Source organism: Barbatula barbatula (genome assembly GCF_947034865.1).
Source record: "Barbatula barbatula genome assembly, chromosome: 6".
Classification (NCBI taxonomy): domain Eukaryota; kingdom Metazoa; phylum Chordata; class Actinopteri; order Cypriniformes; family Nemacheilidae; genus Barbatula; species Barbatula barbatula.
This window is the reverse complement of record NC_136765.1, coordinates 1,979,115-2,003,945: the sequence shown is the minus strand read 5'-3', so window position 1 is coordinate 2,003,945 and position 24,831 is coordinate 1,979,115.

Here is a 24,831-nt window from a genome sequence, read left to right as displayed (position 1 = left end):
TACCATTTTTGAAATTGGAAATTTCTTGGACTTCGACATCGTAGAAAAACTGACAAAGGTAACTAGAGTAAATATGCCATCTGATCTAGTTGTGTGCTTTTTCGACCAATGTTTTTAATAACTGAACTAATTAATGTTTTTAAAAAATATGTTTTATGATTGGAGGTTGTCAGGTGCAGCACTGCAGAGGAACTGGGAGAACTTAAGAACTCTCTAGGAGACTGGATTTGTGACTGTGGGGTTCCTAGCATTTTCACAGCCTCAGTTAGTGATCTGCCCACAATTTATGGACAGTTAGTAACCCACTACATCTACCACAGGTAAAGAACATTTACTGTTAATTTCAGCTGTCTCAAAAACTTTCTTCATCTCCTTATAGGTTAACTATGTTGGATTCTGAGTAGTGTACATGTTTCGTACATACACTATATAATAATTCCACACAATATCATTACATGCTATACCATTAAGATTGGTGCTCATTAAAATGACTAAAGTTGTCAAACATGTTCATAAGGAGGGGGTGTCCCAATCCTGTGGGCAGTATAGTGTATGCTAAATTGTTAAATCGGTTCATCCATTTATGGAAGCAGTAAATAAGGGTATAGGGCAAGATATTTAGTTCACCTGTGGTTTATTTGTAAGACATGCTCTTACTACATGAAAAGTAATTATTTTAACAATGCAGTAATTTCATAGTAGTAGAAAAATATATTGTAGTGTAATATTATAATATTACAGCTTTATATAGTTTTATCAGTTAATAACCGATGATGTTCACTAGTTCATATTCAACATATACAGTGTTTATCTCTGGGCTCTTTTGGGGATCAGGTTTAATTTTTATCAGGTATCAGGGTTTATTACAGTGAAGATGCTTTGACACACTCTGTATTGTATTACTATACATGACCTTGACTTAACAACAGGGATTTTGTAAGACACTGTATTATTTTATTCTGAGCAGAGTGGCAAGTATGATCCAGCAGTTCACTGCTGGGATCAACTCCTGTGGCCGTTTGTGGGAGGTGGTGTGTAAAAACTCAGTGGCCTTCCTCCCCTTGTTTACCAACACAAGAGGTAAACTAAAAAGAAATGATGTCAAGGACCTTTTCGACGTTGTCTGGAGTACACCAGGGAGCAACAGGCGAGACCTGGAAGAGGAGACTGTCTTCCAGTGGGAGTGCTGGCTAATGTCAATTCAAGGTGTTTTTTAAATCCACATGGTTTTGTAATTTTATTTATTTTTGCTTCTTGCCCTTAACATGTTCTGTTTTACCCACATTAACAGAAGAAGATGTGGCCATATCCTTTGAGGATCTTTTGGCGTTTGTCACTGCTGCAGATTCTATCCCTCCACTGGGATTCCCGCAAAAGTGCCACATTGAATTTTATGACCAAGAAGAGCCAACCAGAAGAATTCCCTATGCATCAACCTGTGCCCTGACGCTTTACCTGCCAAGAGGGGTTGTTGAAGAGGAGGAATTCAAAGAACTAATGTTCACTGCAATTAAAGGATCTCTTGGTTTTGGAAAGGTATAAGCGTGAACTTAGTTAATTCGATTTTAGTCACAACGAGATGAAAATAGCTATAGATATAAAGTCCTGAAATGTTTATCTGTGCATGTTGTTATAGCACGCTTGTCATTTTCAATGAACAGAAATTTCTACCAAGTTCTCTCAACAATGTGCTTTATGCATGCGTGACTTCTGTGTTCCATGGTCAGAACCCTAGGCAGTTTCCGCTAGGGGTGCATTGCAACACACAACAGTGGTATATAGAAGTGCTGTTCTACCGTATTTGAAATGACACTTTCACAAATTAACATTTCATTATAACATTAAAATAAGGTAGAACAGCAGTTTAATGTACCACTGTTGTGTGTTGCAATGCACCCCTAGCGGAAACTGCCTAGGGTTCTGACCATGGAACACAGAAGTCACGCATGCATAAAGCACATTGTTGAGAGGACTTGGTAGAAATTTCTGTTCATTGAAAATGACAAGCGTGCTATAACAACATGCACAGATAAACATTTCAGGACTTTACATCTATAGCAATTTTCATCTCGTTGTGACTGAAATTGGAATATATGCATTGTTGAGAGGACTTAAACTTGATTTCGTAAACTGCCTGGGGTTCCGCCTGTGAAATGCAGAAGTCAAGCATGAAAAGAGCCCATTGCAGACCAAAATAGTTTTGTTTGTTAATAAAATAACTAATGTGTTTGCAAAAATATGAATCTTTAGATTTTTGTTCAAGTTCTGGTATGGATTTTGGGGCAAGATCTAAGTGGATCTGATGGTAAAAAAAGTTAATGAGAAGTTTTGGTGTGGGGCCATTTGAATTTACCACCATTCTAGAACACCTCCACATTGTTTTTGGTTCACATTGACCTTAAGAATGCAAAATCATATTAACATTAAAGCGGCTACATCAGCATATATTGTGGTTATACAAATGTAACAAGGTTAAACAAAATCTGAAATCTTTTTGAGAGACCAAATAAAAGCCATGAAACCATAATAGAACATACTCTTTATACATGTAAATGGTAAGCTCTGTTAAGTCCTTTAAAAGTCAATTACAATATACTACCTTCAACTAGTTCTATTTTGTTATCAACTTGCCATATGCTAATGACTGCGAGAAGCCAAAAAAGACAAAACATTACAAAATATGTCCAGTCCTAGTTCTCCTTGCGCACCACCAAGTGGATCAAATTGTGCAGGGAGTTGCTCAAATGTTGAATTGTCCAAATTGTAGTGATTTTGTGGTACTGCCACTCTCTCTGGCCAGTCAACCATTGCTGCCCCCTGCATTCCTGACGTGGTTTGTCCTTGTTCAGATGTTACGTCAGTTTCGTCTGCTGGCCCGGCTGTTGGGCTGAAAATGTCCCGAATTGCTGTGCTGCTTTCCCCTTGTTGCTCCAAGCAGCCTCTAACAAAAATCTGGATGGGGGTCTGATGTCCTTCTGTTCTCAACCCATGGTTGTTCCATTGCCGGATGAAGGCAGTCAGGTCCCTGTTGATCCTTGGTAAGAAGAAATAGTGAAGAGCCCATATGTGCATCTCATTGTCTATGTCCACTATACCTTCACTCTCCAGGAAGATTTATGTTCATTTCATGTACACATTTTAAAACAAATGTGGCCTACAACAAGCAACTTACTTAATGTGTCGTTTAACTGTAGCCAGAGACACCTGCAGAATATCTGCTATTGAAGGAAGAGAAAAGCCACATGACTTCAGAAAAGAAAGTTGCTCTCTAGTGATGCTGTAACAGGGCGCTCCTCTACCTCCATTACAGATAAGTGGAGCCTGATAACTGGAACTGGCTGCAACAATAGCAAATAAATTGTGACATAGAAAGTATTGGTTTACAATGAGAGATGGAATTAATAAGTGCTTTATGCTCTATAATGTGGTAAGACAGAATCTTTTGTCAGAACAGCTAATGTAATAACCACCAGGGATCAGAAATCTTTACTGATAGTTCATTTAAACAACAGTCATTAAACACATAGGGCAACTTAGTAGAGAAAACATTATACTACAGTAGATTTTTTATCTTTAGTTTAAAATTATGTTTGAAGAAATACTGAACAAGGTAAAAAAGGTTTGTTCTTAGACTTATTTTAGTAAAAATATTGGCTGTAAACTGTCATGATGCAAAATTCCAATGAGTTTAAGGTTTCACTTACATTGTCGTTCAGGCTGCCGTTGTGCGTTAATTTCTGCTATATATTCTGCTATATCGCGGAGTAATTCATCTGCTGCAGGTATATCGATAAGCCTCCCTCTTGCCAATTGAAGACTTCTCTGCATTGTTTCCATTCTTAAATCAAAATAACGTGAAATAGTAGTAAACTGAAAGTTACAGATGCACCGAAATGCCATTTTTATTTATTACGCAGAGAATACATTGGCCAATTCACTCCTTCAACAAGAACATTACTTAATGGCAGCAGTCAAAAGCTTAAATTAAATCCTTACCTCACTAAGCTTGACTGAAACACATTGGGTCCAACATCCTCTGTTAACTGCCGACTGCAGTCATTTAACGTATGTTTGCAGCGCAAAATGAAGTTTCTTCTCGCCATAGTAAAGAAAATTAGATAATATGCGTTAGGCCGTGGTGAATTAAATCTAGTTTGGCTCAGCTCGATCAGCTCAGCTCATCAGTGATTGGTTGACAACAGTTCAAATTAACTGGCTTTGTAAATCAGTGGGAGGGGCTCATTATACAACAGACAGAACGCCGTAAATGAAGCGCGCTCTGTGCAACCGAAACGGCGTTTTTTACGGCGTCATATGGCAAGACAGCGGCGCAAAAAGCGGCGTTTTTCGGGCACCTTAAAAAGCCTTCGGATGTCGCTATGCGTAATTCTGAACCATTTTCCTTTTTTCTTCCTCCGTGCATAATTAAATTCACATTTATTTATATAGCGCTTTTCACAAGGTGTTTAGTTCAAAAACAGCTTTACTGAAGAAAATCTATTTAAAAAAACGAAAAACACTGATGGTAAAACACAATACATGGTGTTTGTATAACAAGCAAGGTCGTTCAAATTAAGCTATATTAATGTAATTAACCGGACCTTAGAGCTTATCAAACATAATAATCTATTATTTTATTATATTAATTTATTACCTATAATAAAGGTAAAATAAATAGGTAAGAGAACAAACGTTAGGAGAGTAATTTATTCGTAAAAGAAAACAGTATACCTTTAAAATGCATAATTTCATTTCAAGGAAAGTGGCTGTATATTGTAAGCTTCCTTGTAGTTCCACAAAGCATCAGTCTCTTCACGGAGTTAAATGGCAAGGAATTTGGCATTGACTTGGGCTGTGTTATATTTTAATTAATAAATTCATGCTTGTTACATTAAAATATTTTTTTGTAATATGGAAACAAATCACGGGCTACTGATAAAAGTCACGCATAGACTGAAAGGCCCCTGTAAGTCGCTTTGGATAAATAATTACTGTTCGTTCGTCTTGTTTAAAGCATGAAAGTCCACTGATGTGTGAGTTAAGCAGCAACAGTCAAGTTCAAGTCGTTAAGATGGATGGATGGATGGATTCAACTTTATTGTCATGACACATATACAAGTACAGTGTAAGGAAATGTATAGGTCTAACCAGAAGTGCAGTTAGCAAGTGCAGGATATTTAGTGAATAAATACAGAATACAATATGAGAGAATATAATACAGTGGGCATGGACTATAAAAATATTTTGCAGTAGGTATGTTCTATGAAAATATGACAGAAGGTATATACTATGAACAATATAAACAGATGGCTATATACTATGAACATTAATGTACAGGTGGATATGAACAGATAATAATTTAGACTAAAATAGTGCAAGTGACTTAGGTATGCATAAATTATTGACATTGTCTATTAAAGTTGCAGTGCAATAGGTGAGTTAATGCAATTATTGAAGTTGCAGTGCAATAGATGAGTAGATGCAGTGAATAGAGTTACATTGCAGTAGATAAGTTAATGCAGTTATTGAAGTTACAGTGCAATAGATGAGTAGATGCTGTTAATAGAATTACAGTGCAGTAGATAGGTTAGTGCAGTTATGGAAGTGGCCCATTAGTGCAAATGAGCATTCAGAACTGAATATTGATACGTTTGATAGAAAATATCAAGACTTTTTTTTTATTGACCACGCATTAAGTACTGAAATATAAATATAAAAACTACCCAGCAACACAGATAAGCAGAACAAGACCACCAACGTAAAGTGGTCCGAGAGGGATATGAACCGACAAATGATTCAATCAACAATGAGAAATCCATCACAATAACCACCAGACTAACATCATCCACGTAAGCAAAGCAAAACGCTATGTAATAAGCAGGATACATAGAATGGGATTGGTTGGCCTATATACAATTGCTGACCACGTTGTGTAACTTTAAATTACCAAAGAGAAAACTTAGTTTCTTCAGAAAGCAAGCAATGATTTGTTTAATGTTAACAAATACTATGAACTATGCGCACATAGTAAAATCCTGTAAAATGATCAGTGGTGAATTGGTCTGGTCTGGCTCAGCTCATCAGTGATTGGTTGACAACAGTTCAAATTAACTGGCTTTGTAAATCAGTGGGAGGGGCTCATTATACAACAGACAGAACGCCGTAAATGACGCGCGCTCTGTGCAACCGAAACAGCGTTTTTTACGGCGTCATATGGCAAGACAGCGGCGCAAAAAACGGCGTTTTTCGGGCACCTTAAAACGCAGTTAAATACGGCGTTATGAAAGGCTTTTCGCGCGGTTTTTACGGCGTTTGGAATCGAGACGCCGTATTTTGCGCCGCAATTACCGTTTAAAACGCCGTAAAAAACGGCGTTGAGATGTAAACGCGTTTAATCTATGCCGTAATTCTGACCCTTTTGGCTTGCCATATGCGAGTGTTATATAAATGTGTTTCGCGCGCGTCGAGTGTATATGTGCGAGTGTAATATAGATGTGTTTTGCGCGCGTCAAGTGTATATGTGCGTGCGAGTGTAATATAGATGTGTTTCGCGCGCGTCGAGTGTATATGTGCGTGCGAGTGTAATATAGATGTGTTTCGCGCGCGTCGAGTGTATATGTGCGTGCGAGTGTAATATAGATGTGTTTCGCGCGCGTCGAGTGTATATGTGCGTGCGAGTGTAATATAGATGTGTTTCGCGCGCGTCGAGTGTATATGTACGTGCGAGTGTAATATAGATGTGTTTCGCGCGCGTCGAGTGTATATGTGCGTGCGAGTGTAATATAGATGTGTTTCGCGCGCGTCGAGTGTATATGTGCGTGTGAGTGTTTCGCGCGCGTCAAGTGTATATGTACGTGCGAGTGTTTTATAGATGTTTCGCGCGCGTCGAGTGAATATGTGCGTGCGACTGTAATATAGATGTGTTTCGCGCGCGTCGAGTGTATATGTGCGTGTGAGTGTAATATAGATGTGTTTCGCGCGCGTCGAGTGTATATGTGCGTGCGACTGTAATATAGATGTGTTTCGCGCGCGTCGAGTGTATATGTGCGTGCGAGTGTAATATAGATGTGTTTCGCGCGCGTCGAGTGTATATGTGCGTGCGAGTGTAATATAGATGTGTTTCGCGCGCGTCGAGTGTATATGTACGTGCGAGTGTAATATAGATGTGTTTCGCGCGCGTCGAGTGTATATGTGCGTGCGAGTGTAATATAGATGTGTTTCGCGCGCGTCGAGTGTATATGTGCGTGTGAGTGTTTCGCGCGCGTCAAGTGTATATGTACGTGCGAGTGTTTTATAGATGTTTCGCGCGCGTCGAGTGAATATGTGCGTGCGACTGTAATATAGATGTGTTTCGCGCGCGTCGAGTGTATATGTGCGTGTGAGTGTAATATAGATGTGTTTCGCGCGCGTCGAGTGTATATGTGCGTGCGACTGTAATATAGATGTGTTTCGCGCGCGTCGAGTGTATATGTGCGTGCGAGTGTAATATAGATGTGTTTTGCGCGCGTCGAGTGTATATGTGCGCGCGAGTATTTTATAGATGTGTTTCGCGCGCGTCGAGTGTATATGTGCGTGCGAGTGTAATATAGATGTGTTTCGCGCGCGTCGAGTGTATATGTGCGTGCGACTGTAATATAGATGTGTTTCGCGCGCGTCGAGTGTATATGTACGTTCGAGTGTAATATAGATGTGTTTCGCGCGCGTCGAGTGTATATGTGCGTGCGAGTGTAATATAGATGTGTTTCGCGCGCGTCGAGTGTATAAGTGCGTGCGACTGTAATATAGATGTGTTTCGCGCGCGTCGAGTGTATATGTACGTTCGAGTGTAATATAGATGTGTTTCGCGCGCGTCGAGTGTATATGTGCGTGCGAGTGTAATATAGATGTGTTTCGCGCGCGTCGAGTGTATATGTGCGTGCGACTGTAATATAGATGTGTTTCGCGCGCGTCGAGTGTATATGTACGTTCGACTGTAATATAGATGTGTTTCGCGCGCGTCGAGTGTATATGTGCGTGTAAGTGTAATATAGATGTGTTTCGCGCGCGTCGAGTGTATATGTACGTTCGAGTGTAATATAGATGTGTTTCGCGCGCGTCGAGTGTATATGTACGTGCGAGTGTTTTATAGATGTGTTTCGCGCGCGTCGAGTGTATATGTGCGTGCGACTGTAATATAGATGTGTTTCGCGCGCGTCGAGTGTATATGTGCGTGCGAGTGTAATATAGATGTGTTTCGCGCGCGTCGAGTGTATATGTGCGTGCGAGTGTAATATAGATGTGTTTCGCGCGCGTCAAGTGTATATGTGCGTGCGACTGTAATATAGATGTGTTTCGCGCGCGTCGAGTGTATATGTGCGTGCGATTGTAATATAGATGTGTTTCGCGCGCGTCGAGTGTATATGTGCGTGCGAGTGTTTTATAGATGTTTCGCGCGCGTCGAGTGTATATGTGCGTGCGACTGTAATATAGATGTGTTTCGCGCGCGTCGAGTGTATATGTGCGTGCGAGTGTAATATAGATGTGTTTTGCGCGCGTCGAGTACGTGCGAGTGTAATATAGATGTGTTTCGCGCGCGTCAAGTGTATATGTACGTGCGAGTGTTTTATAGATGTTTCGCGCGCGTCGAGTGTATATGTGCGTGCGACTGTAATATAGATGTGTTTCGCGCGCGTCGAGTGTATATGTGCGTGCGAGTGTAATATAGATGTGTTTTGCGCGCGTCGAGTACGTGCGAGTGTAATATAGATGTGTTTCGCGCGCGTCGAGTGTATATGTGCGTGCGAGTGTAATATAGATGTGTTTCGCGCGCGTCGAGTGTATATGTGCGTGCGAGTGTAATATAGATGTGTTTCGCGCGCGTCGAGTGTATATGTGCGTGTGAGTGTTTTATAGATGTGTTTCGCGCGCGTCGAGTGTATATGTGCGTGTGAGTGTAATATAGATGTGTTTCGCGCGCGTCGAGTGTATATGTGCGTGCGACTGTAATATAGATGTGTTTCGCGCGCGTCGAGTGTATATGTGCGCGTGAGTGTTTTATAGATGTGTTTCGCGCGCGTCGAGTGTATATGTGCGTGCGAGTGTAATATAGATGTGTTTCGCGCGCGTCGAGTGTATATGTGCGTGCGAGTGTAATATAGATGTGTTTCGCGCGCGTCGAGTGTATATGTGCGTGCGAGTGTAATATAGATGTGTTTCGCGCGCGTCGAGTGTATATGTACGTGCGAGTGTAATATAGATGTGTTTCGCGCGCGTCGAGTGTATATGTGCGTGCGAGTGTAATATAGATGTGTTTCGCGCGCGTCGAGTGCATATGTGCGTGCGAGTGTTTTATAGATGTGTTTCGCGCGCGTCGAGTGTATATGTGCGTGCGAGTGTAATATAGATGTGTTTCGCGCGCGTCGAGTGTATATGTACGTGCGACTGTAATATAGATGTGTTTCGCGCGCGTCGAGTGTATATGTACGTGCGACTGTAATATAGATGTGTTTCGCGCGCGTCGAGTGTATATGTGCGTGCGACTGTAATATAGATGTGTTTCGCGCGCGTCGAGTGTATATGTGCGTGCGACTGTAATATAGATGTGTTTCGCGCGCGTCGAGTGTATATGTGCGTGCGAGTGTAATATAGATGTGTTTCGCGCGCGTCGAGTGTATCCGTACGTGCGAGTGTAATATAGATGTGTTTCGCGCGCGTCGAGTGTATATGTGCGTGCGAGTGTAATATAGATGTGTTTCGCGCGCGTCGAGTGTATATGTGCGTGCGAGTGTAATATAGATGTGTTTCGCGCGCGTCGAGTGTATCCGTACGTGCGAGTGTAATATAGATGTGTTTCGCGCGCGTCGAGTGTATATGTGCGTGCGAGTGTAATATAGATGTGTTTCGCGCGCGTCGAGTGTATATGTACGTGCGACTGTAATATAGATGTGTTTCGCGCGCGTCGAGTGTATATGTGCGTGCGACTGTAATATAGATGTGTTTCGCGCGCGTCGAGTGTATCCGTACGTGCGAGTGTAATATAGATGTGTTTCGCGCGCGTCGAGTGTATATGTGCGTGCGACTGTAATATAGATGTGTTTCGCGCGCGTCGAGTGTATCCGTACGTGCGAGTGTAATATAGATGTGTTTCGCGCGCGTCGAGTGTATATGTACGTGCGACTGTAATATAGATGTGTTTCGCGCGCGTCGAGTGTATATGTGCGTGCGACTGTAATATAGATGTGTTTTGCGCGTCGAGTGTATATGTGCGTGCGAGTGTAATATAGATGTGTTTCGCGCGCGTCGAGTGTATATGTACGTGCGAGTGTAAAATAGATGTGTTTCGCGCGCGTCGAGTGTATATGTGCGTGTGAGTGTTTTATAGATGTGTTTCACACGCGTCGAGTGTATATGTACGTGCGAGTGTTTTATAGATGTGTTTCGCGCGCGTCGAGTGTATATGTGCGTGCGAGTGTAATATAGATGTGTTTCGCGCGCGTCGAGTGTATATGTGCGTGTGAGTGTTTTATAGATGTTTCGCGCGCGTCGAGTGTATATGTACGTGCGAGTGTAAAATAGATGTGTTTCGCGCGCGTCGAGTGTATATGTGCGTGCGAGTGTAATATAGATGTGTTTCGCGCGCGTCGAGTGTATATGTGCGTGTGAGTGTTTTATAGATGTGTTTCGCGCGCGTCGAGTGTATATGTGCGTGCGAGTGTAATATAGATGTGTTTCGCGCGCGTCGAGTGTATATGTGCGTGCGAGTGTAATATAGATGTGTTTCGCGCGCGTCGAGTGTATATGTGCGTGCGAGTGTAATATAGATGTGTTTCGCGCGCGTCGAGTGTATATGTGCGCACGAGTATTTTATAGATGTGTTTCGCGCGCGTCGAGTGTATATGTGCGACTGTAATATAGATGTGTTTCGCGCGCGTCGAGTGTATATGTACGTGCGAGTGTTTTATAGATGTGTTTCGCGCGCGTCGAGTGTATATGTGCGTGCGACTGTAATATAGATGTGTTTCGCGCGCGTCGAGTGTATATGTGCGCACGAGTATTTTATAGATGTGTTTCGCGCGCGTCGAGTGTATATGTGCGACTGTAATATAGATGTGTTTCGCGCGCGTCGAGTGTATATGTGCGTGCGAGTGTAATATAGATGTGTTTTGCGCGCGTCGAGTGTATATGTACGTGCGAGTGTAATATAGATGTGTTTCGCGCGCGTCGAGTGTATATGTGCGTGCGAGTGTAATATAGATGTGTTTCGCGCGCGTCGAGTGTATATGTACGTGCGAGTGTAATATAGATGTGTTTCGCGCGCGTCGAGTGTATATGTGCGTGCGAGTGTTTTATAGATGTGTTTCGCGCGCGTCGAGTGTATATGTGCGTGTGAGTGTAATATAGATGTGTTTCGCGCGCGTCGAGTGTATATGTGCGTGTGAGTGTAATATAGATGTGTTTCGCGCGCGTCGAGTGTATATGTGCGTGCGAGTGTAATATAGATGTGTTTTGCGCGCGTCGAGTGTGCGAGTGTAATATAGATGTGTTTCGCGTGCGTCGAGTGTATATGTGCGTGCGAGTGTAATATAGATGTGTTTCGCGCGCGTCGAGTGTATATGTGCGTGCGAGTGTTTTATAGATGTGTTTCGCGCGCGTCGAGTGTATATGTACGTGCGAGTGTAAAATAGATGTGTTTCGCGCGCGTCGAGTGTATATGTGCGTGCGAGTGTAATATAGATGTGTTTCGCGTGCGTCGAGTGTATATGTGCGTGCGAGTGTAATATAGATGTGTTTCGCGCGCGTCGAGTGTATATGTGCGTGCGAGTGTTTTATAGATGTGTTTCGCGCGCGTCGAGTGTATATGTACGTGCGAGTGTAAAATAGATGTGTTTCGCGCGCGTCGAGTGTATATGTGCGTGTGAGTGTTTTATAGATGTGTTTCGCGCGCGTCGAGTGTATATGTGCGTGCGAGTGTAATATAGATATGTTTCGCGCGCGTCGAGTGTATATGTGCGTGCGAGTGTAATATAGATGTGTTTCGCGCGCGTCGAGTGTATATGTGCGTGCGACTGTAATATAGATGTGTTTCGCGCGCGTCGAGTGTATATGTGCGTGCGAGTGTAATATAGATGTGTTTCGCGCGCGTCGAGTGTATATGTGCGTGCGAGTGTTTTATAGATGTGTTTCGCGCGCGTCGAGTGTATATGTACGTGCGAGTGTAATATAGATGTGTTTCGCGCGCGTCAAGTGTATCCGTACGTGCGAGTGTAATATAGATGTGTTTCGCGCGCGTCAAGTGTATCCGTACGTGCGAGTGTAATATAGATGTGTTTCGCGCGCGTCAAGTGTATCCGTACGTGCGAGTGTTATATAGATGTGTTTCGCGCGCGTCGAGTGTATATGTGCGTGCGAGTGTAATATAGATGTGTTTCGCGCGCGTCGAGTGTATATGTGCGTGCGAGTGTTTTATAGATGTGTTTCGCGCGCGTCGAGTGTATATGTGCGTGTGAGTGTTTTATAGATGTGTTTCGCGCGCGTCGAGTGTATATGTGCGTGCGAGTGTAATATAGATGTGTTTCGCGCGCGTCGAGTGTATATGTGCGTGCGACTGTAATATAGATGTGTTTCGCGCGCGTCGAGTGTATATGTGCGTGCGAGTGTTTTATAGATGTGTTTCGCGCGCGTCGAGTGTATATGTGCGTGCGAGTGTAATATAGATGTGTTTCGCGCGCGTCGAGTGTATATGTGCGTGCGACTGTAATATAGATGTGTTTCGCGCGTCGAGTGTATATGTGCGTGCGAGTGTAATATAGATGTGTTTCGCGCGTGTCGAGTGTATATGTACGTGCGAGTGTAAAATAGATGTGTTTCGCGCGCGTCGAGTGTATATGTGCGTGTGAGTGTTTTATAGATGTGTTTCACACGCGTCGAGTGTATATGTACGTGCGAGTGTTTTATAGATGTGTTTCGCGCGCGTCGAGTGTATATGTGCGTGCGAGTGTAATATAGATGTGTTTCGCGCGCGTCGAGTGTATATGTGCGTGTGAGTGTTTTATAGATGTTTCGCGCGCGTCGAGTGTATATGTACGAGCGAGTGTAAAATAGATGTGTTTCGCGCGCGTCGAGTGTATATGTGCGTGCGAGTGTAATATAGATGTGTTTCGCGCGCGTCGAGTGTATATGTGCGTGTGAGTGTTTTATAGATGTGTTTCGCGCGCGTCGAGTGTATATGTGCGTGCGAGTGTAATATAGATGTGTTTCGCGCGCGTCGAGTGTATATGTGCGTGCGAGTGTAATATAGATGTGTTTCGCGCGCGTCGAGTGTATATGTGCGTGCGAGTGTAATATAGATGTGTTTCGCGCGCGTCGAGTGTATATGTGCGTGCGAGTGTAATATAGATGTGTTTCGCGCGCGTCGAGTGTATATGTGCGCACGAGTATTTTATAGATGTGTTTCGCGCGCGTCGAGTGTATATGTGCGACTGTAATATAGATGTGTTTCGCGCGCGTCGAGTGTATATGTGCGTGCGAGTGTTTTATAGATGTGTTTCGCGCGCGTCGAGTGTATATGTGCGTGCGAGTGTAATATAGATGTGTTTCGCGCGCGTCGAGTGTATATGTGCGTGCGAGTGTAATATAGATGTGTTTCGCGCGCGTCGAGTGTATATGTGCGTGCGAGTGTTTTATAGATGTGTTTCGCGCGCGTCGAGTGTATATGTGCGTGTGAGTGTTTTATAGATGTGTTTCGCGCGCGTCGAGTGTATATGTGCGTGCGAGTGTAATATAGATGTGTTTCGCGCGCGTCGAGTGTATATGTGCGTGCGACTGTAATATAGATGTGTTTCGCGCGCGTCGAGTGTATATGTGCGTGCGAGTGTTTTATAGATGTGTTTCGCGCGCGTCGAGTGTATATGTGCGTGCGAGTGTAATATAGATGTGTTTCGCGCGCGTCGAGTGTATATGTGCGTGCGACTGTAATATAGATGTGTTTCGCGCGTCGAGTGTATATGTGCGTGCGAGTGTAATATAGATGTGTTTCGCGCGTGTCGAGTGTATATGTACGTGCGAGTGTAAAATAGATGTGTTTCGCGCGCGTCGAGTGTATATGTGCGTGTGAGTGTTTTATAGATGTGTTTCACACGCGTCGAGTGTATATGTACGTGCGAGTGTTTTATAGATGTGTTTCGCGCGCGTCGAGTGTATATGTGCGTGCGAGTGTAATATAGATGTGTTTCGCGCGCGTCGAGTGTATATGTGCGTGTGAGTGTTTTATAGATGTTTCGCGCGCGTCGAGTGTATATGTACGAGCGAGTGTAAAATAGATGTGTTTCGCGCGCGTCGAGTGTATATGTGCGTGCGAGTGTAATATAGATGTGTTTCGCGCGCGTCGAGTGTATATGTGCGTGTGAGTGTTTTATAGATGTGTTTCGCGCGCGTCGAGTGTATATGTGCGTGCGAGTGTAATATAGATGTGTTTCGCGCGCGTCGAGTGTATATGTGCGTGCGAGTGTAATATAGATGTGTTTCGCGCGCGTCGAGTGTATATGTGCGTGCGAGTGTAATATAGATGTGTTTCGCGCGCGTCGAGTGTATATGTGCGCACGAGTATTTTATAGATGTGTTTCGCGCGCGTCGAGTGTATATGTGCGACTGTAATATAGATGTGTTTCGCGCGCGTCGAGTGTATATGTACGTGCGAGTGTTTTATAGATGTGTTTCGCGCGCGTCGAGTGTATATGTGCGTGCGAGTGTAATATAGATGTGTTTCGCGCGCGTCGAGTGTATATGTGCGTGCGAGTGTAATATAGATGTGTTTCGCGCGCGTCGAGTGTATATGTGCGTGTGAGTGTAATATAGATGTGTTTCGCGCGCGTCGAGTGTATATGTGCGTGCGAGTGTTTTATAGATGTGTTTCGCGCGCGTCGAGTGTATATGTGCGTGTGAGTGTAATATAGATGTGTTTCGCGCGCGTCGAGTGTATATGTGCGTGCGAGTGTAATATAGATGTGTTTTGCGCGCGTCGAGTGTATATGTACGTGCGAGTGTAATATAGATGTGTTTCGCGCGCGTCGAGTGTATATGTGCGTGCGAGTGTAATATAGATGTGTTTCGCGCGCGTCGAGTGTATATGTACGTGCGAGTGTAATATAGATGTGTTTCGCGCGCGTCGAGTGTATATGTGCGTGCGAGTGTTTTATAGATGTGTTTCGCGCGCGTCGAGTGTATATGTGCGTGTGAGTGTAATATAGATGTGTTTCGCGCGCGTCGAGTGTATATGTGCGTGTGAGTGTAATATAGATGTGTTTCGCGCGCGTCGAGTGTATATGTGCGTGCGAGTGTAATATAGATGTGTTTTGCGCGCGTCGAGTGTATATGTACGTGCGAGTGTAATATAGATGTGTTTCGCGCGCGTCGAGTGTATATGTGCGTGCGAGTGTTTTATAGATGTGTTTCGCGCGCGTCGAGTGTATATGTGCGTGTGAGTGTAATATAGATGTGTTTCGCGCGCGTCGAGTGTATATGTGCGTGTGAGTGTAATATAGATGTGTTTCGCACGCGTCGAGTGTATATGTGCGTGTGAGTGTAATATAGATGTGTTTCGCGCGGTGTTTCGCGCGCGTCGAGTGTATATGTGCGTGCGAGTGTTTTATAGATGTGTTTCGCGCGCGTCGAGTGTATATGTGCGTGTGAGTGTAATATAGATGTGTTTCGCGCGCGTCGAGTGTATATGTGCGTGTGAGTGTAATATAGATGTGTTTCGCGCGCGTCGAGTGTATATGTGCGTGCGAGTGTAATATAGATGTGTTTTGCGCGCGTCGAGTGTGCGAGTGTAATATAGATGTGTTTCGCGTGCGTCGAGTGTATATGTGCGTGCGAGTGTAATATAGATGTGTTTCGCGCGCGTCGAGTGTATATGTGCGTGCGAGTGTTTTATAGATGTGTTTCGCGCGCGTCGAGTGTATATGTGCGTGCGAGTGTAATATAGATGTGTTTCGCGTGCGTCGAGTGTATATGTGCGTGCGAGTGTAATATAGATGTGTTTCGCGCGCGTCGAGTGTATATGTGCGTGCGAGTGTTTTATAGATGTGTTTCGCGCGCGTCGAGTGTATATGTACGTGCGAGTGTAAAATAGATGTGTTTCGCGCGCGTCGAGTGTATATGTGCGTGTGAGTGTTTTATAGATGTGTTTCGCGCGCGTCGAGTGTATATGTGCGTGCGAGTGTAATATAGATATGTTTCGCGCGCGTCGAGTGTATATGTGCGTGCGAGTGTAATATAGATGTGTTTCGCGCGCGTCGAGTGTATATGTGCGTGCGAGTGTAATATAGATGTGTTTCGCGCGCGTCGAGTGTATATGTGCGTGCGAGTGTTTTATAGATGTGTTTCGCGCGCGTCGAGTGTATATGTACGTGCGAGTGTAATATAGATGTGTTTCGCGCGCGTCAAGTGTATCCGTACGTGCGAGTGTAATATAGATGTGTTTCGCGCGCGTCAAGTGTATCCGTACGTGCGAGTGTAATATAGATGTGTTTCGCGCGCGTCAAGTGTATCCGTACGTGCGAGTGTTATATAGATGTGTTTCGCGCGCGTCGAGTGTATATGTGCGTGCGAGTGTAATATAGATGTGTTTCGCGCGCGTCGAGTGTATATGTGCGTGCGAGTGTTTTATAGATGTGTTTCGCGCGCGTCGAGTGTATATGTGCGTGTGAGTGTTTTATAGATGTGTTTCGCGCGCGTCGAGTGTATATGTGCGTGCGAGTGTAATATAGATGTGTTTCGCGCGCGTCGAGTGTATATGTGCGTGCGACTGTAATATAGATGTGTTTCGCGCGCGTCGAGTGTATATGTGCGTGCGAGTGTTTTATAGATGTGTTTCGCGCGCGTCGAGTGTATATGTGCGTGCGAGTGTAATATAGATGTGTTTCGCGCGCGTCGAGTGTATATGTGCGTGCGACTGTAATATAGATGTGTTTCGCGCGTCGAGTGTATATGTGCGTGCGAGTGTAATATAGATGTGTTTCGCGCGTGTCGAGTGTATATGTACGTGCGAGTGTAAAATAGATGTGTTTCGCGCGCGTCGAGTGTATATGTGCGTGTGAGTGTTTTATAGATGTGTTTCACACGCGTCGAGTGTATATGTACGTGCGAGTGTTTTATAGATGTGTTTCGCGCGCGTCGAGTGTATATGTGCGTGCGAGTGTAATATAGATGTGTTTCGCGCGCGTCGAGTGTATATGTGCGTGTGAGTGTTTTATAGATGTTTCGCGCGCGTCGAGTGTATATGTACGAGCGAGTGTAAAATAGATGTGTTTCGCGCGCGTCGAGTGTATATGTGCGTGCGAGTGTAATATAGATGTGTTTCGCGCGCGTCGAGTGTATATGTGCGTGTGAGTGTTTTATAGATGTGTTTCGCGCGCGTCGAGTGTATATGTGCGTGCGAGTGTAATATAGATGTGTTTCGCGCGCGTCGAGTGTATATGTGCGTGCGAGTGTAATATAGATGTGTTTCGCGCGCGTCGAGTGTATATGTGCGTGCGAGTGTAATATAGATGTGTTTCGCGCGCGTCGAGTGTATATGTGCGCACGAGTATTTTATAGATGTGTTTCGCGCGCGTCGAGTGTATATGTGCGACTGTAATATAGATGTGTTTCGCGCGCGTCGAGTGTATATGTACGTGCGAGTGTTTTATAGATGTGTTTCGCGCGCGTCGAGTGTATATGTGCGTGCGAGTGTAATATAGATGTGTTTCGCGCGCGTCGAGTGTATATGTGCGTGCGAGTGTAATATAGATGTGTTTCGCGCGCGTCGAGTGTATATGTGCGTGTGAGTGTAATATAGATGTGTTTCGCGCGCGTCGAGTGTATATGTGCGTGCGAGTGTTTTATAGATGTGTTTCGCGCGCGTCGAGTGTATATGTGCGTGTGAGTGTAATATAGATGTGTTTCGCGCGCGTCGAGTGTATATGTGCGTGCGAGTGTAATATAGATGTGTTTCGCGCGCGTCGAGTGTATATGTGCGTGCGAGTGTAATATAGATGTGTTTTGCGCGCGTCGAGTGTATATGTACGTGCGAGTGTAATATAGATGTGTTTCGCGCGCGTCGAGTGTATATGTGCGTGCGAGTGTAATATAGATGTGTTTCGCGCGCGTCGAGTGTATATGTACGTGCGAGTGTAATATAGATGTGTTTCGCGCGCGTCGAGTGTATATGTGCGTGCGAGTGTTTTATAGATGTGTTTCGCGCGCGTCGAGTGTATATGTGCGTGTGAGTGTAATATAGATGTGTTTCGCGCGCGTCGAGTGTATATGTGCGTGTGAGTGTAATATAGATGTGTTTCGCGCGCGTCGAGTGTATATGTGCGTGCGAGTGTAATATAGATGTGTTTTGCGCGCGTCGAGTGTATATGTACGTGCGAGTGTAATATAGATGTGTTTCGCGCGCGTCGAGTGTATATGTGCGTGCGAGTGTTTTATAGATGTGTTTCGCGCGCGTCGAGTGTATATGTGCGTGTGAGTGTAATATAGATGTGTTTCGCGCGCGTCGAGTGTATATGTGCGTGTGAGTGTAATATAGATGTGTTTCGCGCGCGTCGAGTGTATATGTGCGTGTGAGTGTAAAATAGATGTGTTTCGCGCGCGTCGAGTGTATATGTGCGTGTGAGTGTTTTATAGATGTGTTTCGCGCGCGTCGAGTGTATATGTGCGTGCGAGTGTAATATAGATATGTTTCGCGCGCGTCGAGTGTATATGTGCGTGCGAGTGTAATATAGATGTGTTTCGCGCGCGTCGAGTGTATATGTGCGTGCGAGTGTAATATAGATGTGTTTCGCGCGCGTCGAGTGTATATGTGCGTGCGAGTGTTTTATAGATGTGTTTCGCGCGCGTCGAGTGTATATGTACGTGCGAGTGTAATATAGATGTGTTTCGCGCGCGTCGAGTGTATATGTGCGTGTGAGTGTAATATAGATGTGTTTCGCGCGCGTCGAGTGTATATGTGCGTGCGAGTGTAATATAGATGTGTTTCGCGTGCGTCGAGTGTATATGTGCGTGCGAGTGTAATATAGATGTGTTTCGCGCGCGTCGAGTGTATATGTGCGTGCGAGTGTTTTATAGATGTGTTTCGCGCGCGTCGAGTGTATATGTACGTGCGAGTGTAATATAGATGTGTTTCGCGCGCGTCGAGTGTATATGTGCGTGCGAGTGTAATATAGATGTGTTTCGCGCGCGTCGAGTGTATATGTGCGTGCGAGTGTAATATAGATGTGTTTCGCGCGCGTCGAGTGTATATGTACGTGCGACTGTAATATAGATGTGTCTCGCGGGCGTCGAGTGTATATGTGCGTGCGACTGTAATATAGATGTGTTTCGCGCGCGTCAAGTGTATCCGTACGTGCGAGTGTAATATAGATGTGTTTCGCGCGCGTCGAGTGTATATGTGCGTGCGAGTGTAATATAGATGTGTTTCGCGCGCGTCGAGTGTATATGTGCGTGCGAGTGTTTTATAGATGTGTTTCGCGCGCGTCGAGTGTATATGTGCGTGTGAGTGTTTTATAGATGTGTTTCGCGCGCGTCGAGTGTATATGTGCGTGCGAGTGTAATATAGATGTGTTTCGCGCGCGTCGAGTGTATATGTGCGTGCGACTGTAATATAGATGTGTTTCGCGCGCGTCGAGTGTATATGTGCGTGCGAGTGTTTTATAGATGTGTTTCGCGCGCGTCGAGTGTATATGTGCGTGCGAGTGTAATATAGATGTGTTTCGCGCGCGTCGAGTGTATATGTGCGTGCGACTGTAATATAGATGTGTTTCGCGCGTCGAGTGTATATGTGCGTGCGAGTGTAATATAGATGTGTTTCGCGCGCGTCGAGTGTATATGTACGTGCGAGTGTAAAATAGATGTGTTTCGCGCGCGTCGAGTGTATATGTGCGTGTGAGTGTTTTATAGATGTGTTTCACACGCGTCGAGTGTATATGTACGTGCGAGTGTTTTATAGATGTGTTTCGCGCGCGTCGAGTGTATATGTGCGTGCGAGTGTAATATAGATGTGTTTCGCGCGCGTCGAGTGTATATGTGCGTGTGAGTGTTTTATAGATGTTTCGCGCGCGTCGAGTGTATATGTACGAGCGAGTGTAAAATAGATGTGTTTCGCGCGCGTCGAGTGTATATGTACGTGCGAGTGTAAAATAGATGTGTTTCGCGCGCGTCGAGTGTATATGTGCGTGTGAGTGTTTTATAGATGTGTTTCGCGCGCGTCGAGTGTATATGTGCGTGCGAGTGTAATATAGATGTGTTTCGCGCGCGTCGAGTGTATATGTGCGTGCGAGTGTAATATAGATGTGTTTCGCGCGCGTCGAGTGTATATGTGCGTGCGAGTGTAATATAGATGTGTTTCGCGCGCGTCGAGTGTATATGTGCGCACGAGTATTTTATAGATGTGTTTCGCGCGCGTCAGGTGTATATGTGCGACTGTAATATAGATGTGTTTGCGAGTGTATATGTGCGCAACATATACGTAATAGATGTGTTTCGCGCGCGTCAAGTGTATCCGTACGTGCGAGTGTAATATAGATGTGTTTCGCGCGCGTCAAGTGTATCCGTACGTGCGAGTGTTATATAGATGTGTTTCGCGCGCGTCGAGTGTATATGTGCGTGCGAGTGTAATATAGATGTGTTTCGCGCGCGTCGAGTGTATATGTGCGTGCGAGTGTTTTATAGATGTGTTTCGCGCGCGTCGAGTGTATATGTGCGTGTGAGTGTTTTATAGATGTGTTTCGCGCGCGTCGAGTGTATATGTGCGTGCGAGTGTAATATAGATGTGTTTCGCGCGCGTCGAGTGTATATGTGCGTGCGACTGTAATATAGATGTGTTTCGCGCGCGTCGAGTGTATATGTGCGTGCGAGTGTAATATAGATGTGTTTCGCGCGCGTCGAGTGTATATGTGCGTGTGAGTGTTTTATAGATGTGTTTCGCGCGCGTCGAGTGTATATGTGCGTGCGAGTGTAATATAGATGTGTTTCGCGCGCGTCGAGTGTATATGTGCGTGCGAGTGTTTTATAGATGTGTTTCGCGCGCGTCGAGTGTATATGTGCGTGCGAGTGTAATATAGATGTGTTTCGCGCGCGTCGAGTGTATATGTGCGTGCGACTGTAATATAGATGTGTTTCGCGCGTCGAGTGTATATGTGCGTGCGAGTGTAATATAGATGTGTTTCGCGCGTGTCGAGTGTATATGTACGTGCGAGTGTAAAATAGATGTGTTTCGCGCGCGTCGAGTGTATATGTGCGTGTGAGTGTTTTATAGATGTGTTTCACACGCGTCGAGTGTATATGTACGTGCGAGTGTTTTATAGATGTGTTTCGCGCGCGTCGAGTGTATATGTGCGTGCGAGTGTAATATAGATGTGTTTCGCGCGCGTCGAGTGTATATGTGCGTGTGAGTGTTTTATAGATGTTTCGCGCGCGTCGAGTGTATATGTACGAGCGAGTGTAAAATAGATGTGTTTCGCGCGCGTCGAGTGTATATGTGCGTGCGAGTGTAATATAGATGTGTTTCGCGCGCGTCGAGTGTATATGTGCGTGTGAGTGTTTTATAGATGTGTTTCGCGCGCGTCGAGTGTATATGTGCGTGCGAGTGTAATATAGATGTGTTTCGCGCGCGTCGAGTGTATATGTGCGTGCGAGTGTAATATAGATGTGTTTCGCGCGCGTCGAGTGTATATGTGCGTGCGAGTGTAATATAGATGTGTTTCGCGCGCGTCGAGTGTATATGTGCGCACGAGTATTTTATAGATGTGTTTCGCGCGCGTCGAGTGTATATGTGCGACTGTAATATAGATGTGTTTCGCGCGCGTCGAGTGTATATGTACGTGCGAGTGTTTTATAGATGTGTTTCGCGCGCGTCGAGTGTATATGTGCGTGCGAGTGTAATATAGATGTGTTTCGCGCGCGTCGAGTGTATATGTGCGTGCGAGTGTAATATAGATGTGTTTCGCGCGCGTCGAGTGTATATGTGCGTGTGAGTGTAATATAGATGTGTTTCGCGCGCGTCGAGTGTATATGTGCGTGCGAGTGTTTTATAGATGTGTTTCGCGCGCGTCGAGTGTATATGTGCGTGTGAGTGTAATATAGATGTGTTTCGCGCGCGTCGAGTGTATATGTGCGTGCGAGTGTAATATAGATGTGTTTTGCGCGCGTCGAGTGTATATGTACGTGCGAGTGTAATATAGATGTGTTTCGCGCGCGTCGAGTGTATATGTGCGTGCGAGTGTAATATAGATGTGTTTCGCGCGCGTCGAGTGTATATGTACGTGCGAGTGTAATATAGATGTGTTTCGCGCGCGTCGAGTGTATATGTGCGTGCGAGTGTTTTATAGATGTGTTTCGCGCGCGTCGAGTGTATATGTGCGTGTGAGTGTAATATAGATGTGTTTCGCGCGCGTCGAGTGTATATGTGCGTGTGAGTGTAATATAGATGTGTTTCGCGCGCGTCGAGTGTATATGTGCGTGCGAGTGTAATATAGATGTGTTTTGCGCGCGTCGAGTGTATATGTACGTGCGAGTGTAATATAGATGTGTTTCGCGCGCGTCGAGTGTATATGTGCGTGCGAGTGTTTTATAGATGTGTTTCGCGCGCGTCGAGTGTATATGTGCGTGTGAGTGTAATATAGATGTGTTTCGCGCGCGTCGAGTGTATATGTGCGTGTGAGTGTAATATAGATGTGTTTCGCACGCGTCGAGTGTATATGTGCGTGTGAGTGTAATATAGATGTGTTTCGCGCGCGTCGAGTGTATATGTGCGTGTGAGTGTAATATAGATGTGTTTCGCACGCGTCGAGTGTATATGTGCGTGTGAGTGTAATATAGATGTGTTTCGCGCGCGTCGAGTGTATATGTGCGTGTGAGTGTAAAATAGATGTGTTTCGCGCGCGTCGAGTGTATATGTGCGTGTGAGTGTAATATAGATGTGTTTCGCACGCGTCGAGTGTATATGTGCGTGTGAGTGTAATATAGATGTGTTTCGCGCGCGTCGAGTGTATATGTGCGTGTGAGTGTAAAATAGATGTGTTTCGCGCGCGTCGAGTGTATATGTGCGTGTGAGTGTTTTATAGATGTGTTTCGCGCGCGTCGAGTGTATATGTGCGTGCGAGTGTAATATAGATATGTTTCGCGCGCGTCGAGTGTATATGTGCGTGCGAGTGTAATATAGATGTGTTTCGCGCGCGTCGAGTGTATATGTGCGTGCGAGTGTAATATAGATGTGTTTCGCGCGCGTCGAGTGTATATGTGCGTGCGAGTGTTTTATAGATGTGTTTCGCGCGCGTCGAGTGTATATGTACGTGCGAGTGTAATATAGATGTGTTTCGCGCGCGTCGAGTGTATATGTGCGTGTGAGTGTAATATAGATGTGTTTCGCGCGCGTCGAGTGTATATGTGCGTGCGAGTGTAATATAGATGTGTTTCGCACGCGTCGAGTGTATATGTGCGTGTGAGTGTAATATAGATGTGTTTCGCACGCGTCGAGTGTATATGTGCGTGTGAGTGTAATATAGATGTGTTTCGCACGCGTCGAGTGTATATGTGCGTGTGAGTGTAATATAGATGTGTTTCGCACGCGTCGAGTGTATATGTGCGTGTGAGTGTAATATAGATGTGTTTCGCGCGCGTCGAGTGTATATGTGCGTGTGAGTGTAAAATAGATGTGTTTCGCGCGCGTCGAGTGTATATGTGCGTGTGAGTGTTTTATAGATGTGTTTCGCGCGCGTCGAGTGTATATGTGCGTGCGAGTGTAATATAGATATGTTTCGCGCGCGTCGAGTGTATATGTGCGTGCGAGTGTAATATAGATGTGTTTCGCGCGCGTCGAGTGTATATGTGCGTGCGAGTGTAATATAGATGTGTTTCGCGCGCGTCGAGTGTATATGTGCGTGCGAGTGTTTTATAGATGTGTTTCGCGCGCGTCGAGTGTATATGTACGTGCGAGTGTAATATAGATGTGTTTCGCGCGCGTCGAGTGTATATGTGCGTGTGAGTGTAATATAGATGTGTTTCGCGCGCGTCGAGTGTATATGTGCGTGCGAGTGTAATATAGATGTGTTTCGCGTGCGTCGAGTGTATATGTGCGTGCGAGTGTAATATAGATGTGTTTCGCGCGCGTCGAGTGTATATGTGCGTGCGAGTGTTTTATAGATGTGTTTCGCGCGCGTCGAGTGTATATGTACGTGCGAGTGTAATATAGATGTGTTTCGCGCGCGTCGAGTGTATATGTGCGTGCGAGTGTAATATAGATGTGTTTCGCGCGCGTCGAGTGTATATGTGCGTGCGAGTGTAATATAGATGTGTTTCGCGCGCGTCGAGTGTATATGTACGTGCGACTGTAATATAGATGTGTCTCGCGGGCGTCGAGTGTATATGTGCGTGCGACTGTAATATAGATGTGTTTCGCGCGCGTCAAGTGTATCCGTACGTGCGAGTGTAATATAGATGTGTTTCGCGCGCGTCGAGTGTATATGTGCGTGCGAGTGTAATATAGATGTGTTTCGCGCGCGTCGAGTGTATATGTGCGTGCGAGTGTAATATAGATGTGTTTCGCGCGCGTCGAGTGTATATGTGCGTGTGAGTGTTTTATAGATGTGTTTCGCGCGCGTCGAGTGTATATGTGCGTGCGAGTGTAATATAGATGTGTTTCGCGCGCGTCGAGTGTATATGTACGTGCGACTGTAATATAGATGTGTTTCGCGCGCGTCGAGTGTATATGTACGTGCGAGTGTAATATAGATGTGTTTCGCGCGCGTCGAGTGTATCCGTACGTGCGAGTGTAATATAGATGTGTTTCGCGCGCGTCGAGTGTATATGTGC